General features: G+C 41.9%; 1 protein-coding gene across 1 annotated transcript in view; it reads left to right on the forward strand.

The window, feature by feature from the left end:
* The window catches only part of SNX29 (sorting nexin 29), a 3,382,132-nt gene that overhangs the window by 259,868 nt on the left and 3,105,866 nt on the right, over nt 1–16,398 (forward strand). The gene's annotated exons all lie outside the window — the stretch shown is intronic.

Raw genomic sequence — 16,398 nt, forward strand, 5'->3', positions numbered from 1 at the left:
CTGAATTTAAGATGGTCTCCTTTTAGAGCTAGTTTGATAGTTACAGTCTGCCTGAACTCATCTTTAGGTTACGAAATTTGTCATCAGTCCCTGTCATTCTATCCTTCATGACTAGATTGATGGGTGGCAGGTGTCATGTAATGTGGAACTGTGGGGAAAACCTTTGGAAGACATGCTGCGTAGAGTAGTAGTTCTAGAGTGGACAGAGAGGAAACAGTGACTCTCTACCAATCCTTGTACTGTGTTTTGCGTTACAGTACTATAGAATGGCAGTAATGATGGGCAAAAGGATGCTGGGATGCAGAGCTAGGAAAGTGGACTCCAGAGATGCAAGCATTGTCCTCACATTGTGCATAGCTTTTGAGATCAGATCTGGTGTACTGGTTTGGTCTGTTGATTTTATACAAAGAAGGGAAATTTAATCCAATAGGGCAGTTGCCAAACTGGAGTGGGAAAAGAAAGGTCTGATGTGTGAACAAAGACTTTGGCATGTTTCAAGGTGAGTAGGGATATGGTTAGAGGACTCCTACATTACATAAAGCAGCCAAGAGGGGTGCATTGATGGAGTTAAAACTGAAGATGAAAAGGGTAGGGCAGAAATTGTAGCTGGAAGAAGTCAAATCAAGGCTAAATTTAAGGATTTTTTCAGTAAGGGTGGTGGTGTCCTGAAAAACATTGTTAAAAGCAGTGATATAGTTTGTTAAAATAGGCATTCTGGGATAACTGGGAGGGATGGAAGCATTAATGGAGCCAGGAAGTCTGTATTAACTACCATAGACCTTTACCTCTGTGAGCATCATTCACCTAACCACCGACAGTTGGGGCAACTTGGGATAAATATTGCTAAGCTTGAAAGGGCTCTAGGGCCATTAGCTTATTAACCTTCTATGAACTTATGAACCAGAGGTATGGGAAGGTCTAGCTGTGACCCTCTGACAGACTTGATAAACCATAGTCTTCTGCCAGTGACTTTGCACGTTTGTATGTACTTTTGTTCCTCGTCCAGATGAGGAACCTTTCTAGAAAGCCTTCCATTTCTTATGAATCCTGTCCTTTTCTTATTCCCATAGCTTACTGCTGTTTATTAGATAATAGCAACGTAGTCCTGTTATTTTATGTAAAGAGAATTAAAACTGGCAGAATAAGATAGCCCCTGTCTTAGAGATGTGGCATTCAGCTGCATCTTTGCTAACCTAGATTTTAGAGTGAAACTGAATCACAAAGATGTCCTTCCATATCACTGTTGCAGTGTTCCTTACAGTAGGGGTCCCCTGCCAGGAGTAGCCTGATATGTCACAATTATACTCCCTGTGTACGGTGTAGGGCATAAAGTGATGTACGGATGTACCATCCTCAGAACTTCTTTGTTGCCAGTCTGAATGCCATCTTCAGTCATTGGTCTGAATGGTCTTTCGTCTGCTGGGTGCCAAGCTATTTTTCAGATAAGTGCCCCTTTGGGGGGTTTTCTTTTTATCTTCTTTTACTTTTGTTTATTGATTTTGTGTCATCTAAGAAGGAGAAATGCCAGTGTGGGAGACATATTCCCCATAAGGACTGTCTCAAGCAGTGTTTGTTTTGCTTAGGTGCATCCCACGACCATACATTTTGTCCTATTTGTCAGGCATTTCTTCCGAAAACTTTGCGTAGTTGTCTCTCCTTTTTAGCCATTTACCTAGAGAACCAACATATTAAATTGTTTGCTCAGGGTATTGTGGCAGAACCATCCCTGCCTAAAGGTGAGCCGTCCATGAAGAAGACAACCAAGAAAGTGTGGTCAGATTCTTTGGCTTTAGTGTCTCCACCGGATGTCTGTCTCAAGGCTGGTTAAAGCCCAGAGGACCACACAGTTTTTCAGTTGGATTTCTCTGCTGTCACCATTTCAGAGGTCTGTAAGGATCTGGCTTCTCACGTCTCCTGAGCTCTGCAGATGTCCATTTCAGATATTCAGGGGAACTGTGGCTGATTATTTCCAAAGGGCCTGGGGTGTTCCACAAATCTTTGTTAGGGAGGAAATTCCCAGTATGCTTATAGAGTGTCAGCAGGGTCTGAGCCATCAAGGATGTTTAGGGCCGATGTCCCTTTTAAAAGGAAGCAGAAAACTAAGCATATTTCTCCTGCTCCTATGGATCTTAAGGATGAATGGCAGGAATTCACACAGGGTTTGTTTAATGCACTTATGGCTTTAAAGCTTCCTCGGGGGGGCCTCTGTTTCTGCTCCCCCTTGGTCTTCTACTCCTCTTAAGTGGCCTAGGGAGCAGGTTTCATTTGATGAGGAATCATTGGCCTATTCCTCCCAGATTCCCTCTCCCTTGGACTATGATTCCTGAGGAAGAGAATTCTGTTAATCCTAATTCTCCTTTTGAGGAGATTTCCTTTGGAGTTTCCTGTATGATGTTTTTTTTTTTTTTTTTTTTTTAAATCGGGCTTTACTCAGGTTTCTGATGTCCAAAAAATGTATTATGAACTCCTTCAAATGGAGTCTCCCAAGACCTCTTCTGTTTCTCCTGTTCTTGCTGCCTTGTTGCACACTTTTTCTGCAGCTTCTCAGGCTCCTGACTCCCCGCCTCTTCCTCCTAAAACACCTGATAGGTTTTATAAGGTGCTTGATGACTGTAAATTCTTTTATAAGTGTCCCTCTGCTGACTGTTAAGGTTTTAACTTCTTCAAAGCTGCTCCCCTCTGATAAGGACAACAGACACATACATGAAGTGGTTTTTAAGAAGGTGTATACTGCTGCTACCCTGGCTTTTTGGGGTGTGAATTACCAGAACTACATGACCTGGTATATCTTGGCTCTTCTGTGTCAGGCTTTTCAGGTTAGTCAGACTGTCTTGACACTGAACGGAAGACTTTGGCTCTTTCTAAAATTAAATACAGTTATGATACAGCTGATGCCTCATCTGGAGCTGCTGCCTTTGGTTCTGTGTTGAGGAGGTGATCCTGATAATGATAAAGCTAATCTGATGGATGATCATCTTGATAATAAATATTTCTCTTGTTCTGCAGCTGCTGTGCTTTTTAAGTTTCTTCAGGAGAAGGGTAAGACTACAGGAATTGAAAAACATTTTTGTTTCCCCTATTCCCAAATTTCACAGGAATTGCCCTACTAAATCTGCCTTTGTTCACACAGACCATCTTGCCATCCTCCCAAAGGTAAAGAGGGTGGTAGAATGGCTCCCCCTGCTTAGTCTACTCAAACTCCAACAGCTTAGAAACCACCTTTTCCAGACGAGCTAGATTTTATCTGACTGTCTTCCTCCCTCACTCACGTCGATCTTTCTCTTTATCTTCCCCTGTCCCTTCCAAATTGGTTAAGGATTACTCTGGATTCTGTCCATCATTTGTCAAGGGTATTACATGGTTTGGAAATCCCTTCCTTATCTCCTCAGGAACAGCTACCCTTCAGAGCCTTTTTTCTCTCAAGGAACAATCTTAGCAGTTTCAGCTCTTCAAAATGGGAAGGGATTTTACTCCACAATGATTCTGTTTCCCAGGAAAGAAGGCAGCTGGAGACTCATTTTGGATCTTTCCCAGCTCAATACCTTTTTGAAAGTTCCTTCCTTTCAGATGTTATCCCTTCAAACCCTGTTTACTCTTCTTCTTCCTCAGGCTTTCCTAGGCATCCTTTAGATTCAGAGATACTATCTTCATATCTCTACTCATCCCCTTTTCAGGAAATTTTATGGCTCTCTGTTTCTTTGCATTTTTAGTTCTGTGCTTTACACTTTGGCCATTCTACTACTCCAAGGGTCTTCACCAAATGCCTAGCTCCTGTGATTGTTTTTTGTAGGATAAAAGGAATACAGCTCTTCCCTTACCTGGACAACCTGCTTTTTCAGGCTTCTTCTCCAGAAATTTTGCTTCAGCATCTTCACTTTGCTATTAGTCTCTTGCAAAGCCTAGGGTTTACTGTGAATTTCCAAAAATCCCTCCTAACTTCTTCTCAGGATCATGTTTTTCTTGGGTACAGGCTCCAGACCATTCTAATGCTGGCATCTCTGCTGCCCTCCCAAGGCTTTATCTGTGATAGTATTTTTTCAATCCCTTCTTCCTCTGACCTCCATTCCAGCCAGGGAGTTTGAGTGCTCTGGAATACATGAATTCCACCATTCTTATGCTTCTTTTGGTCAGACTTCATATGAGAAACCTCCAGTAGTTCCTAAAGTCAGTTTGGTTTCAACATCATCCTTTTAGATTTTCCAATTTCACTTCTCCCATGTCTCAAGCTAGAGTTTCAGTGGTGGATTCATAAATTGTCTCTTAACCCAGGGCTTCTTTTTCACCCTCCAGCCCCTGATCAGGAACTCTTTCAGATGCCTCAGAACCTGGCTGTGGGGCCTCCTTCGGCTCTCTGAAAATTCATGGCCTTTGGTCTCTTTGTCAACAGAAGGACCATATCAATGTCAAAGAGAAGAGAGCTGTTCTCCTGGTCCTTCAGGTCTTTCATTTTCTTTTTTTTCCAGGGCCCCTAAAAATATTCACAGACAATATCACAGTGATGATGTACATCAACAAACAAGGGGGACATGGTCTTACCTTGTGCAAACTAGCTCTTCAGGTTTGGGATCTAGCTGTCCAGTATCAGGTAATTCTTCAGGCAGTTTATACTTATTCATATCAGAACATTGTGGCAAACTCTGAACCGGTTCATAGCACAAACTCACAAGTGGATGCTTCACAGAGATGTTTATGGACATAGTCCACCAGTGGGGTATTCCTGCGGTAGGTCTTTTTGTCTCTCCTGTGAACAGACAGCTTCCTGTCTTTTGCACCAGAGTCCTGTGTCCTCTTGGCTTGGAAGGTGAGTGCCCTGTCTTTTTTTCCTGAAAATAGATGTTTCTTTATGCCTTCCCTCCCCTTCCTCTCATACTGCATGTACTTTTTAAGATGGAGCAAGATGCTCCTAAAATCTTGTTGGTGACACTCTTTTGGACCAGATGGCATTGGTCCCCTCTTCTTCTGCATATAGCCAAGAGCAATCAGTCATAAGTCACCTTACAGGATGGATTTTCTCACACAAGACAAGGAGTCTTTCATCAATCCCCACCTGTCCACTCTTCAACTCACACTGTAGTTGTAGGGTTTTGGTACTTTCTAGGCATCTTTTTTCTGAGCACATTATTCGGGTTGTGGAAGAGGCCAGAAAACACAGGAAATATTATTTATTCAAATGGAAGATATTTTCTATTTGGTGGCATGCTTGTAAGCTGGATCTACTTTCTGTGGAAGTTCCTTTGGTTCTCTCTTATTTGTGTGAATTGCTCAGTGCTGGGTTGGCATATTCTGTTAAAGCCCACTTGTCAGCTATTTCTGCTTGTCTACCTTTGACTCCCCTATTGGGTTCTAGATTTGAGGCCAAACAATTTTTTAAAGGCATTGTACATATTAAGCCTCCCAGGAAGCCTGTTTCTCTTTCTTGGGACCTTAATTTTGTCCTGGTAAAAATTGACTCAAGCTCCTTATGAACCTGTGGCTTCAGCTTCCTTACAGCATTGTTATTGGAAGACTGTTCTTTTGGCCCTTACCTCAGCCACGTGGGTATGTGAGCTTCAGGCCCTTATGACTGTTCCTCAATTTTCAGTTTTTCTTAAGGGCGGGGTGTCTGTTTGTACTAATCCTTATTTTATGCTCAAGGTGCTTAACGAGTAGTCTTTTAATCAGTCTATTCATTTGCCCATTTTTCTCCCTTCTCTGCAGTCTACTAGTGAGAAGGTTCTTCACAGTTTGGGTTTGTGTAGACAATTCAGATACTGTTTGGATAAAGCTGAAGTAATTTGTAATTCTGAGCAGCTTTTTGTTTCCTTTCATCATAGGTCTTTAGGTTTGGCTGTTTCTAAGCAAACTAATTCTTCTTGGATATCTAGGGCCATTTCTTTTTGTTACTCATTTCATGGGAAAGGCCTTCCTTCTTGTGTTAAGGCCAATTCTATCAGGGCTGTAGCTACTTCTGATGCTTTTTTCAAAGGATATGATACTAACTCCATTCTTGAGGCAACTACTTGGACTTCTGTGCATACTTTACAAAGCACAATAAGTTGGATGTAGTTTCTAGGATTATTGCTTGATTTGCCAGGGCTATCCTGCATGGCTTTCTTGAGGGCTCTACTGGGCCTTCCTCCTCCCAACTTTCTTCTTGAAGCTTTTGTATTTTCTCTACTGTAAAGAATACTGTAACAGTGATATGGAAGGATTTGCTCCCCGTCTCCCTCCTCCCCCAGTTTATTTTCTCCTTCAGGATGCATGTTTCTCTTTCTCCTTGGACTGTTCTTCCTCCTGGAGCTTTTCAGTTCTGAGGATGGTGCGTCTGTACTTCACCTTTATTCCCTATGCAGTGTGTGGGGAACATATGTGTGATGCATGATGTCCTTATTACAGCCTAAGGCTTTGGTATATTGGCCGGATGTCGGGCTACCCTTGGCAGGGATCCCTACTGTAAGTAATACTGCAACAGTGAAGAGAAGGGCATCACTGTTATGGTAAGATTTTACACAGCTACTTTTTTTTTAAAACAACATATTTGTTAGTTATTAGCATGACTTATTTACATTTTAAAATTTCATATACCTTAAGTTTCCCCATACTCTATATCATTTAGTATAATTTTTATCTTGCAGTATTTTTAGTCTTCACTGTTCAGTGTAGATGGTTCAAAAACTCAGAAGGCCAGCGGAGGCTGTCTACAAGTTTGTAATTTGTATGACTCGAGCTATATACTCTATCCTATCCTCATACAATTTGTTTATTTGGACCTTAACGGCAAATGTTTTGTTTGACATATTTTACTGTGAGAGGCAGACAGTTCCATATCCTGCCTGTTCTAAAGTAGAATCTGTTCATTTTCAAACTAGTATTAAAAGAAGTCAGTTCTACAAAGGAGCTGGTATTCTGTATCTCATGTTGGTATAACTTGAATGACATCCCCAATGTTAATGCCAGGAGTCTCCATCTGAAACATTAATAAATTATAATGATGTTGCCTTTAAATAGCCTGTAACATACCATATAAAGGATCTGATGTTGTTAATCTTAATTCATTCTTGGCTGTTGGGTTTCAGTTCTGTCCTCGGAACTGACTCGCCCATTGAAGTTCGCGCTAGCCAGAGACTCTTGAGCCAAGGCTACCTATAGTGCCTGTATTTCCTTCCTTTCAGATCTCGTTTGCCACATAGAGTTTTAGGATACATCAGCTATGCTCTCAAGTTACGTGCTAATTTTTTCTTCATAAATACCTCATTAAGGCTTGTTCTTATCTTTAAATTTGTCGACAAGCTAGCTTTTGCTGACTACTGTGCTTTCTGTTGAGTGCGAGTGTTATATTTCTTCCCTTTTACCTTTTTGGTATTCTCTCGCTATACCATCGTTGGTTTAGGTCCCTCCCTTGCACTTACCTCTGGTAATTCTGTAATACCGTCATTGATATTTACCTTTTTCCCCTTCTTTACCCCTTCTCGGTGTTCTCTTTGCTATCATTGTTGGTACTATCCCCCCCACCCCAAAAAAAAAAAAAAAAAAAGAAAAACAGTAAGGTGCAACTGGCTTTAAGGAGTGTGATGGATGTGGCAGGCATCTTTCTTATGTGTATTGTCTGGTGGTGCCACACTTAGAAATCCAGCCGCCGTGTGAACTCTGCAAGGGTTTCGGTGCTCGGACCCTTGCAGAGAGGCACAACAAATTAATCCTCAAGGGGCTGTTAAAATGCCCTTTTAATGTGTCTTTATCTGAGGCGGAGATGTCAAAGTCTCCCAAGAAAGAAGCTAAAAAGAGGAACCATTCTGTTCCGGCATCCCTTAAATCCCTCGATTCAAAATCCTCTGAAGGCCAGGTTTCCTCTTCAGAACCAAAGCTTAAACATTCAAAATCGGCACCGACAACTGTTTCGATGCCGAAGGCTACAACTCCCTCCACGGTGCTGACAGCTATTATGGAACTGACAAAAGTTACCTTGGTACTGACCCCTTCATCGTTACTTATGACCCTCTCAGCACCAACAATAGTTTCCCCAGTCATACCTGTTAATTCCCCCAACACAAACAATTGGTCAGCTAACATCTCTGCCGAAGGTCAAATCCTTACCCAGGATTAGGTGCTCCCCATCTACTGACCCTTTTTATGGTCTACTTTTGAGTCCCTTCATTGAAAATCCCAAATCACCCTCTGGGATATCTACTTGTTCCACCAGGAGCTTTTTGGGGTTTGATGTAATTAGGTTAGTGTATCAGCTCTTAACAGCCAGGGGTCTTCCAGACCATTCTAGGACCGCCCTCCATCCGGAGCTGAGGTCTACTGTCCAAAGACTCCAACTTATCTTCCTCCTTCAACTTCGCCGCAGGTCATTGGAGCCCTCGACTTCGCCGCTCTCAGTGCCAACTACTTCAGTGCAGATGGACATCATCTTGGTTCCTGAGCCAACTCTGTGGTCCTTGTATCAGTTGGAGCTGACCCACCCACGGTACCATGACTTGGCTGCTGACTCCAGGATCCCTAGTTCGGCCCCGATTTTTTTCCATAGCACCGACTATGGTTCTGGGTGCTTTGACAGTTCCACGCCATCTCTGGGCTCATCAGAGTGGGGTGTGACCCTGGTTCTGAGGTTGTCTTTTTTGGTTCCAGGCTCCCATTCCGCTTCTTGCAGGCCTTCTGTTCAGATTATGCAGAGGGCTCTTGCCTCAGCAGGCTCTCAGTTGACACCATCTTCGTCAGAGTGCCACATCTATGTATTCTCTGGCTCGCAGCTGTCACAATCTGCTACATCTGGACAGCAGGCACAAGAGCAGCAAGATACCCTGCTGCAGGGTACCCTCACTTCGGAGCCCTCCTCAGACCTTCTTCCTGAAGAGCCACCCTGCAAGAGGTCATGCTAGGGGAAGCACTTCGATTCTCCAAAAGAATCTCTCGCTGAGGATACAGGCTATGATGAAGGGAAAGGGTACCTACGGTCTCCCCCTGAAGATGTTTCCTTCAGAGACCTCCTGTAAATCTTGAAACAGAGAGGGGATTGGAAGCCTACCAGCCCTTTCTCCAAGGAAACTGTTTTCTTGCAGGCTTTTCTTGCCCGATCTTCTACTTCCTAGGTGACCCCACCTACTGATGAATTGGTCAAACTCCTCATGCAGCATGCTTGTAAGGCTCCTGACACTATACAGCCAATTCCCCGTAGACCAGACAAAATACTCGCTGCACCAGAAGACCAACCCCACTGGTCCAAAGGTTTAGTGGTAGATGCCATAGATGCCATGGTGGTGGCGGCTGCCACAAAGAAGGAACTCGCAGAGTAGAGTCCAGCTGTTCATCCTCCAAACCGAGAGTCTCTGATGATGGACTGATTTGGGAAGCGGGTCTGTGCTTCACTGACTGTTACGATATGGTCACTGAATTTCTTGGCATATTTCACTCGTCTTCAAAGGGACCTGATTACTGAGTTCTCAAGGACCTTGGCAGGACCAATGTCTGATGAGTTATGTAATAAGGTTGCCTCCCAGCTTGCCACCTTAGAATAGATGTCGAACTTGTCCATGTGGCTTATTGCACACACAGCCGAAGGGATGGCCAGGGCAGAGGGTACAGGCATTGCCATTAGGCGTCATCATGTCTAGATGCGCTTATGTGACTTTGCAGACCTTTTCAAGTCTTCCTTTGTCAATGCTCCAGTTGATGCTACCTCTTTGTTTGGCCCAAAAGTCAAAGACTCATTATCCAGGTGTGAGAAGGACAGAAGGATCCTGTCAGCTGTGTGTGTGCATTTTTACACTCCTCAGTGAGTTTATTCCAGCAATCAGAGGGGGTGGAAAGATGTGGATCAGGAAGTCCCAAGGGCCTTTTTGGGACACACGTGGCAAGTTTTTCTCCTGGGGCAGAGGGGGAAAACTCATCAGGAAAATGCCCCCTCCTGTGGCAGAGGGAGCCCATGTAATCAGGGCTCTAGAGATTCTTTCTGTGGACATCCCTTCCAGCGCTCCTGAGCAGCGGCCCGATTGCTTACCTCAGGAAGCAGTTGGGGGAAGAATTTCTCTGCACCACTTAGCCTGGCACTCAATAACATCATATTCCTGGGTGCAGACCATAATTACCAGAGGTTAACACATCCCCATCAAACTTCATCCAAGACCACAGAGACGAATCCTTGATGTTCCATCCAGTCAGAGGGATACAGCAGCACTAGAAATCCAAAAGTTGCTTCAACAAAAGTCATCCAGACAGTCCCACCAGACCAAATAGGATCCGGATTTTACTCTAGATACTTTTTAGTGCCAAAAAAAGACAGGGGACTGAAGGCCATTTCTGGACTTCAGTGTTTTGAACAAGTTTGTCTGACAGACAAAATTCAGGATGGTCACAGTACAGTCTCTCATTCCTTTTCTGGAAGAAAGATGATTGGATGTGCTCTATAGAGCTTCAGGATGCATATTATCATATAAAAATGGACAAGCACTCTAGAAGATACCTCTGCTTCTGGCTGGGGGCCAATCATTACCAGTTTCGAGCACTGCCCTTTGGTCTCACTACAGCCCCCAGTGTGTTCACCAAATGCATGACGGTGGTAGCAGCTCACCAGGATTCTGCGAGTTTCTGTATTTAGACGACTGGCCCCTCACCAGGCATCTATTTCTTCACGCCTTGGAGACTGTTCTTAAGCTGGCAGAGTCCTTAGGAATTTCAGTAAACAACGAAAAGTCAGAACTATCCCCCACACGAAATATAGAATTCATCCGAGCAACTTTCAACACAAAGTCTTGCGTGGCTGCTCTGCCTCTCCACTGACTGCAAAGGCTGAGGTCACAGCTTCAGGTGATACTCTCTCAAGACGAAGTCCAAGCTCGTTCAGTCTTACAACATCTGGAGTCCATGGCAACGACAATCACCCTAGTTCCTCTGGCGAGGCTGCTTCAATGGCTCATAGCATCACAGTGGTCTCTGTTAACACACCTGATCACCTACCCAATCCGCATAACCAACCGATGCAAGCAAGACCTATATTGGTGGATGAAGCCTGAAGAAAATTTATGTAGTTTCCCCTTTTCACCCTCCCAGCTCAGGGCTGTAGTGACCACGGATGCATCCCTGATGGGGTTGGGGGGGCATTATCAGGGAAAGACAGTCCAAGGCACTTGGTCCCCCTTAGGGGCCAATCTGCATACCAGTGTCCTGGAGATGAGGGTGGTGCTCTTAGCATTGCAAGCATTTCAATCTGGCCTCCCTTTGGGGATGATTGCTATCCAGTCAGACAACATGTCGGTGGTCTGGTACATCAACAAACAGGGAGGAACCAGATCCTACCCTTTATGTTGGGAAGCCCTAAGTGTGTGGCAATAGTTAATAACCTCCAACCACTTTCTGATAGCAATGCACATTCCTGTAAATTCCAACATGATTGCAGATAAACTGAGGAGTTGCATTCTCCTGCCTCATGAGTGGTCTCTCAATCCCAATGTGGTGAAGATCTTTCATTGATGGGGTCAGCCTTGCTGCGACCTGTTTGCCTCTCCCATGAACCACAAATGCAGCAGCTACTTTGCCCTGTCCCTGAGAGATGCTGTCGTATACCATTGGCTCCCGGGACTGCTTTATGCCTTTCCACCATTCCTCCTAATTCCTCAGATTTTGAAGAAAGCCCAACGGTTGAGAAGCAAAGTATTACTCATTGTACCTTATTGACCCTGTCAAGTCTGGCTCCCCTCTCTCTGGCCTCATGTAGTCTATCGCCCGTGGACTCTGGATCCAGCTCCAGAGCTGTTGTCTCATCTGCAGGGACTGGTCCATCCCAACCTACAAAGTCTCAAGCTGACGGTTTGGTATATTCACTTCTAGTGATTGCCAGGCAGAATAATCTATCCTCCCCAGTACAAAAGATACTTCTGGCTTCTCCTAAACTATCCATCGGGAAACGTTACTTCAGTAAGTGGAACAGATCTGTACTTTGGTCTCCTGGAGAAGGAAATTGACCCATTTTCAGCCTTGATTGATAAGGTATTAGAATACTTATCAACCTTATTCCAATTGGAAGCCTCAGCTTTGACTGTTAGAGTTCATCTAGCTGCTATTTCAAATTTTCATAATGGCTTTGATGACTTTTCCTTAATGTCTCATCACCTCTGCAAAACCTTCCTAATGGGCGTTTTACTTTTGAAGCCACCTTTTAAAGAACCCATCAAACCTTGGAATTTAACACTAGTCTTGCAAAGCTTAGACCATCAGCCCTACCAGCCAGCAACCTCCTGTGATGTTAATTTTTTATCCTGGAAGACTCTCTTCCTGGTGGCCGTCACATCAGCCAGGAGAATATCCGAATTGCAAGCTTTGTGTGTGAAACTTCCATGTATCATTTTTCACAAAGAGAAGCATCACTTAGAACGAACTCCCTCCTTTCTACCCTAAGTAGTATCAGACTCAAATAATAGTCATTCCATAGACCTCCCAGTTTTCTTCCCAAACTTTTGAAACCAAGAAGAATATCGTTTGCATTTGTTAGATGTACGCATACAATTATATTTTTACTTGGATAGAACGAAATCATTTAGGAAATCAGACCAATTGTTCCTAGCCTTTTCAAGTACAAACCAGCTTCCAAAGTTACTTTATCAAAATGTTTGAGAGATTGCATCACCTTTGTTTATGCTCAAAATAAACTGAAACTATCAACTAAGGTCAAGGCTCATTCTACCAGATCAGATTCCACTTCAGTAGCCTTTCATTCTAGAGCCTGTATGGATGACATTTGCTCAGCGGCCAACTGGGCTACCCCTCATACCTTTATCACTCATTACAAATTGGATGTGGTCTGTAGGGGAAGAGCATCCTTTGGCATGTTGCTTAAGAGCATCCTTCCGGAGGGCCATCCCAGGATATAAAGTAGCTAGAGACTTTTCCCCAACAGTCTAGAATGACCATATCAAATAAAGAAGTTATGTTCTTACCATAGCGTTCCATCTGTGTTGTAAATCTTCCTTTATTCTTGACATCCCACCCTCCAACCCCTACAAAGACTCCTGGAGGTTCGTATCTAGTCCTGGCTCATAGCAGGGCAGTTGCTCAGACAAAGCTTCCATATTTTATTTCTACGGGTTAAACTCAATCTGAAGGGAAGGGTAGAGGGGCACTATGGGTAGCCTTAGCTCGAGAGTTTCTGGTTAGCGTGAGCTTGATACAACGGCCGAGTCGGTTCTGAGGACAGAACCAAAACCAAACAGTCAAGAATAAATGAAGATCGACGACACTGATGGAATGTTATGGTAAACTTTTTTTGAGACATCAACCTGTCTTTGTATTTTAAATGTCATACCAAAGCTATCTGTTTGGTAAATTTTCTTTAAATTCTTTCTCCTTCTCTTTTTTAATTAAAGATGCATTATATAAATGCACTGCTCTGCAGTATTGTGTGTGACTTTTTAGGGAACTTTTACAAGGGAACCAAGACATTTTCATAAATACAAGAAATGGTGTGTAATAAATCTTTCATTTTTGCACAGCATTTCCTCATTAAGGCAATAACATTGGCATCAAATATTGATATTTGACCTTTAAAAATTTTATGACCCTGGCACTATTTCTTAATTTAATCCATAAGGATGTTTGCTGTTTCTTTTACCAAAGAGAAGTAACCTATATTTAGCTGCATTGAAATATGTATTGTTCATTATCGAAAGCAACTCCAATGATGCAAGGGTTAATTATATTTCAAGTATGTTTGACGTTTTGCAAGAAACTGAGAAATATACAATAGTGTCAATTAATGAAATTGATAATGCATATAGAATAAATTTTCAGTTAATGAAATGGATACTGAATATAGCAGAATAGATTTGCTTTCAGATGCTTGATTATCACAATGTGCCAGTACTCCTAATATTTACAATTTCCTTTCTAATTGCAGTCCCTGGTTGCCAAGTATTTTTGGATCCCTAAAGTGCACAAGAACTTTTAGAAACTGCCTTTTAGACCTATTGTGGCAGCCCAAGTTCCAAAATCTATCCTTTCTAAGTGTTTGTGGATATAATTTTAAAACACATTTTTAGTAGGAAAACCTGTCTTCTCAAGACTTCATGGACTTTTTGGAAAGAATCCATGATGGGCTTTTGGAAGAACAGACCAGTTTCCTCACCATAGATGTGGTTGACCTTTTTACGTGTATTCCTGAAGATATGAAGGCAAGTGGATGCTAATTATTCCTCAAGATATTGATTTAAGTTGGTTTTATAATGCATTATTGGAGTATAATTTTTTTAACATCCACTGAGATCAACCTGCTTATGGATTTGATGAAGGTTATTTTGAATAATTGCTCCATATATTTTGAGGAAGAATTCTATAAGCAGATGAAGGAAGTAGCAATGGAGCCAGAGTTTGCCCCCATTTATGGAAATATGGTGATGTGGGTCTAAGAAAAGTAAGATGTTTTTAATTCCAGATTTGGTCAGAGTTGGAGTTTATATATGTGGTATTTGGATGATATATTTATTTTGTGGAATGATTAGTCCAGTCAGTACTTGGAACCATTCAAAACTTCAGCAAATTCACTAATTTTCTTAATTTTGCATATTGAAGCAGTGCAGTAGAAACCAAATACTTGGATGTTACCATATCAAAGGAGAATGGGGAGTTTGCATTTCATATACATAGAAAACCCACATTTTTGGTTACTTACATTATTCTAGCTACCACCTTTTTGTAAGTGCAACTTGGTAAAGGGACAGTTTCTGAGGTTGGCAATAATGACCTCTAGGAGAGAGACCTTCCTAAAAGAAAAAACAACATCAGAGAATATGTTTTTGGAAAGGGGGCTACCCCCATGAACTTAGTTCTGAAGTTACCAATGAATGGGTAGTCAAATACTAACCATTATTAGGTTTAGGGTTAAAAGAGGCCTGAGCACCAATTAAACAAAGGTGTTGAGAAAGCCAAACAGCCTATTGTTTTAGACTCCCAAAGCATGAACAAGACAGTGTTTGAAAGGTCAGTGGTTCTACAACGTGGTATGTGTTCATTATAGATCAAGAATATTTGTAGAGCCAGTTGGAATATTTTTAAGGTGGATGAGCATTTACTTACTTTTTTTGGTGCAAACCAGGGTTTGTATGGAAGAATGGTATAAATTTAAAAAACGTTTTTTTGAAAAGCAGGGAGGAGATTGACCCCAAGGGGCCACTGATAGAAAGATGAAATATGGTACATTAAAATGTGGACATTGTAAGCAGTACACATTTGTTTTGACAGAGTCAGTTTTGATACTGGAGAATGGGAAAAATGCCATCCCTCTGTAATTGTGAAATAAGTGTGGTGATATAGTTATCAGTTTGCTTTGGTTGTAAGGCATTTTACACAGGGAAAACTGAAAGGTCTCTTTGTAATAGAATCTATGAGCACTGCTTTGATGTATACTGGGATTGTAACAATAAGGGCCTATTTAAACTTATTGTAGTTTGTTCTACATGGAAAATTCAACCTTGTTACAATGGGAGAGTGCCCAAGTATCCCAGGGGTAGGCAATGGGAAACTCAACTAGAATATAGAGATTAAATGTAGCAGCTGAAGTTGGATGCTAAAAGCCTGCAGGTTTGAACAAACCCCTTAGAGTGCTTCAGTACTTTATATGCAGTCATCTAAATTGTAATCTTAAGTTAATAGAATAATATATTCATATATTTGTATAGTGACTTTTTGTATGTGTAAGAAATGAGATATTTTCATGTTTATGAAAATATGGTAATAATATGATGTTCAAGCTGATCTTAGCTATTCTAGTTATATTTTTAAGAAAAAGCCTATATGTCTTTTTTTTTATATAGTGTTTTTTGTTTAGTTTTTATAATTTTTGTGAGAGAAATTCTATACAAGTGTTTTAAGACATGCAAGATATATATACCCTTAAGAATTGGACACATGGCAAATGAAATCGTATTTAAAAGGGGAGAAGTGTTTTTGATATTTCTAAAGAAGTCTAGCATTTGGCTTGGACAAAAGCATTTTATCAACGTTTTACGTTATGTACAAAATCTCTAAATAAAAGGGAAACAATTATGTGATATTTCTCCTTTTTGTGATTCCTGGTATCACCTGGCATTGCTGCAGTTGCTTTTGGTTACAAATTGTTTGGCTTTCCAGAGGTGAACATCTTTTTCGAATTAGTGTTTATTATTAATCATAGATAAAGTTTAATGAGATATATTTTGGATGATGATTTCTTGCTCGGTAATTTTTTCCCTTGCCTTACTGTCATTCTTACAGCTATCCCAGGGCCCCATGCCCTATGCTGGATATTTTGAACCTACAGTTCATCCAGTGAGGAACCTAAGGACTTCCTGCGGGTCCTCTGTCTATCTTCTACTTGGGAGGGTTTATATATGGCCCTACCCACTTCACTTGCCCCCCTCCCTTGTGCTTGGTGGCACACATCCAAGGGTAACT

The sequence above is a fragment of the Protopterus annectens genome, chromosome 12.part0 (assembly GCF_019279795.1).
Source record: "Protopterus annectens isolate FY-2018-M chromosome 12.part0, PAN1.0, whole genome shotgun sequence".
Lineage (NCBI taxonomy): Eukaryota > Metazoa > Chordata > Ceratodontiformes > Protopteridae > Protopterus > Protopterus annectens.